Below are 4,700 nucleotides of genomic sequence, written 5' to 3'. Positions count from 1 at the left end.
TTTATTTTTAGTAATTATAACATGTAAAAACATGAGATGTGCATGCAATAACCTAAATATTTCAACTCAGACAATGTGATTAGTATCTCTCAGTTATCATGGATTATGAGTTATATGGTACGTGAAATAAATTTTTTAGGAGTTGTGTTTGATACATCAGTATGTTTCTCTTGTATTTGTTATTATCTTTAAAGTGAAATGTGAACTCTTGATTGATTGGATCACCTAGAATAATAGGTATAGCGACATACCACCATTAATAGTATTTTAAGTATAGTTTATAGTGACATTATCCAAATTACATTAACAGATTATAAGTGTGGATGTATCTTAACAAATTGATCATTCTCACAATTGAAAAAATAACCATATGTTAAATTTCATTAAAAATCTACACAAATATTGTGTGAGCAATGGTGGATTGTAACGTAGTCAGGGGGCTTGGCTCCCAATTTATATATATATATATATATATATATATATATATATATATATATATATATATATATATATATATATATATATATATATATATATATATATATATATGATATATAAAATATTTTTAAAATTTTAATATATTTAGTCATCTTAATTTTTTTATATGTTTAGACATAAATTTTAACACTCAATATTTATTGAAGATTGACAGTGTATAAGAATATGTATATAAGAGTCATATATTTACAATATAATGACCTAAGAAACAGAAACATGTATAATATAGAAAATTATTATATTCTTACGAGATTGATACTAATTTTTATTTTTTCTTATTCATAAAATAGTTTATTGTTTTTATCACCTTTTAAAAATATCCAAAATGCAAGTTCTTTTGAATTTGTAGGATTCCAATTATATATTTACTATATTTTATGCATTTTTAAACTAGATATGTGTAATGAAAGTTACACTTATATGATTTTAATTAGAACAAAAGCATGCAACATATAACATGATAGACGTATTGCATCAAAAGTAAAACCTGAAACGAAATGCTGCAACAAGAAAAGAACATAAACAAGCAATACATAACACTGATCCAAATTCGGCACTTCTTTCCCATTGAATCAATAAATTATTATATTAAGAAAGACAAGAACCAATAATCATGCTGCATGCGTAAGGTGTAAATGAAATTCATTAATTTTCACCAGACAATCCACAAGAACAATGAACAAATATGAAGAAAAATGATCTCATCAACGACGACGATCACCCAAATATTCTATTCTCTTATTCTTCTCCTTGTGCTCCTTGATGCTTTGTTTTATCTTCGCCCAACCTTTCTTGCATGCACCATAAGCCTTCTTGCTACCTTTAGCTATAGCCTTCTTGGCTTTCTTCGCTGCAGCTGTGGTCTTCTTTGCTGCAACCTTTACTTGCTCTTCGAACTCTGCCATATTGAACTCTCAAAACGAATTCAATTGCAGCTTGCAAGAACAAGCCAAGGACGAAGGGCAAGCCCCAAGAATTGGCTTGAGCAACGTTGACATAGAAAATTTTAGGTATTTATATGTGTGAGACACCAACATTTGATTCTAACCTAAAATCAGAACCCTTTGACCTAGTCTTCGTGTCCCATATTTAGAACGTTATCCTCAATTACCTTATATCTAGAGGCTTATCAGCCTATACCATTTGTGTTAATTGTAACTTGGACACTGATACATCCACGTCCACATGATGAAAACATTCAATTGAGTTTCAATTTTTTCTTTCAAAATTATCCTTTCATCCTTAATAAATATTAAATAAAATCTACCGTGTTATTTAAATATTAAAAGTTAAAGTATTATTTTTGTTGTAACTCTTTATAAAGTTATATATGAACAATGATACCATGACATACTTTTATATTGATTTGACACAGAATATGAGGCTAAAATAGTCATAAAAGTATAAAATTTTGTATTTTTTCAAGAAAGAAGAGAGTAAAAAGTAGAAAAGAATAGTATCAAATGAATGTAAAAAAGTTAGGTGTGTCAAAGAATACTTTTTTAAAATTATTATTACCTAATTAGTATATTTACATTCATTACATTCAAATTACTTAAGCAATAGTACCTCTTCCAATCCAAGCTCTTATTAGGGAGAAATCACCTCATTTGAAATATTGTGTTTTGATTTTGTCTTTAAAAAATCTTAAGTAATGTTAGATTATTCAGTTTATTGAAATAATACTATTGTATGTTAATATTACAAGTATAGGTTTTGTTGATATGTTAAATAGAATATTTTTGAAACACGTATGTGTATCTTAGACAAATCCAATCCAACTGATAGAATTATTCAAACTCATAACCATTGATTAAGATAGAACAACCATATAATAATTGATCCATGTTCTTGATGGTATTATGTTAAGTGGTGTAATAATTAATCCGTGTCAATGCACAAGTGTTAGGATAGAAATCTATGAACTTTTTATTTATTGCAATTTTATTGATTTTTTTTAAATATTTTTTATTTTATATAGATAGATGTTAGTGAATACGTACATAAACAGTTAACTAAAATACAAAATAATCATGATAATAATATATATCAAAACCTATTCAAATCATATGAACATTGTGTTGATGTATGGTTTTTACCTCTCCAAAAGTAAGTGTAATCTATTTTTAAAAATTAAGGACGAGACTTCGATCTTCTACCAAGATAAATAAGCATAATCTATCTCTTACTATTGGCAAAGTTTTTGCACAATTTAAACCGGAACTTTCAAATCACAAGATAAAAATCTAGTTTTAACTTATTCCAGACCACAAAAGAATATGTCTAAGGGTAAATTTAACATTTTTTCAAACAGTATAGGAAATTAAACAACGTGTCCCAATCCAAAACACAGTAAAGATTAATTTTTTTGTGAACATATAAAACTTGTATATTTTTGGTTTAATACCTATTTTGGTTCCTCTTTTGGGAGGGTTTGTTCAAAGTGGTCCTCCCTTCTTTAAAAAGTTCACTAAAGTCCTACGTTTTGTAAAAACTGTGCAAATTAGTCCTTTTTGCTTACGGCGTTAATTTTGTTAACGGCAGAGTTGCCCAGCTGACAAAGTTTGATGAGGTGGCACTGTAATGTGTTAAAAAAAAAACTAATTGTGACGTGGAATTTAATAAAGTTAGGATTAAAATAAAAATTGAATTTGGGGTATTTGGGTATAATTAAGTGAAGTGATCAGAAACAATTTGGGTAAAATTTCCAATTGCAATTGGGATTTTCGTGGGCGATTTAGGGTTCATCAATCACCTTCAAAGCACTTTAATCCAGTGGGCGATTTGTCCGCATTTGGTGATGCTATTCATATCCTGGGTATCACATTACCAATACCAAGATCCTCGGTCCCTCCCCCTTTTCTTCTTGAAGGTATCAACTCCTTTCAGAGAATGATCATGGAGGACGGTCGCAACCTTAAGAAGCACAATGGGGTTTTCATCAACTCGTTTGAGGAACTGGAAGGAGAGGCACTGGCAGCGTTGAATGAAGGAGAAGTGGTTAGAAGGCTGCCCTCGGTATATGGAATTGCTCCCTTAATGACGTGTGAGTTTGAGAATGTAGATGAAGGTGAAAAGGGTTGCATGAGTTGGATACTGGAGTGGCTTAATGAATGTGCTGAAGGGTCGGTGGTGTATGTTAGCTTGGGGAACAGAACTGAGACAAGGAGAGAGCAGATAAAGGACATGGCTTTGGGGTTAATAGAATGTGGGTGTAGTTTCCTGTGGGTGGTGAAGTTGACGAGGGTTGACAGAGAAGAGAAGGAGGATTTGGAGGATGTGGTGGGGAGTGAGTTGATGCGTAAGGTGAGGGAGAAGGGTGTGGTTGTGAAGGAGTTTGTGGACCAGACAAAGATTCTGGGGCACCCTGTAGTTGGAGGGTTTGTGACTCGTGGAGGTTGGAATTCGGTAACTGAGAATATAAGGGATGGAGTGAATATTTTGATATGGCCTCAGGGTGCAGATCAGAAGTTTAATGCATAGGTGGTTAGGATGAGTGTGGTTGAGATTTGGGCTGAGGAATGGGGGTGGGGGACACAGAAGGTGGTGGAAGGGAAGGAGATTGCTAAGAGAATCAAAGAGATGATGAACAATGAGTCTTTGAGGGTCAAAGCTGGAGAAATTAAGACTGCTTGGAATTTGTTTTGCTGGACAACTCATCAAACATTTTACACTTCATCAAACATTTGCCAACTGGACAGCTCTGTCGTTAAAAAATTAACGCCGTAAGTAAAAAGGACTAACTTGTTCAGTTTTTGCAAAATGTAGGACTTTAGTGAACTTTTTTAAAAAGGGAAGACCACTTTGAACAAACTCTCCCAAAAAAGGGACCAAAATAGGTATTAAACCTATATTTTTTTGTTGAAATTAAAGGGAAGACTCAAGTTATGCAATGAAGAAGTTTCTATAATGTTTGAAGATGATGAAGATCTATTGTTAAGTTTTTACAATGTATTTATTCTAACCTGGTTGAGTACTTCATATAATGTATTCACAAATTTATTTTATTCTAACCTGAAAAAGTTAATCAAAAAAATAGTATAATCCATTCTCTTTTTTTTTTTATAATCAATTAAACCAAAAAACTTAAAGTAAGGTTTAGATTGGGGCAGACAATCAAGGTCAACTTCTCCACGAACCTAGTACTACAACAATTATAGCATGACCCACTATCTATAATGAAAGAACAAGTATTTCATTCA

The 4,700-nt window shown here is 31.5% G+C and overlaps 1 pseudogene; it reads left to right on the top strand.

The window, feature by feature from the left end:
• Positions 1-2,777: 2,777 nt before the first annotated feature.
• LOC106773499 lies at positions 2,778-4,227 on the top strand (annotated as a pseudogene).
• Positions 4,228-4,700: the final 473 nt, after the last annotated feature.

The sequence above is a fragment of the Vigna radiata genome, chromosome 9 (assembly GCF_000741045.1).
Source record: "Vigna radiata var. radiata cultivar VC1973A chromosome 9, Vradiata_ver6, whole genome shotgun sequence".
Classification (NCBI taxonomy): domain Eukaryota; kingdom Viridiplantae; phylum Streptophyta; class Magnoliopsida; order Fabales; family Fabaceae; genus Vigna; species Vigna radiata.
The sequence above is the reverse complement of the archived record's forward strand: the minus strand, read 5'-3'. Positions and strand labels throughout refer to the sequence as shown.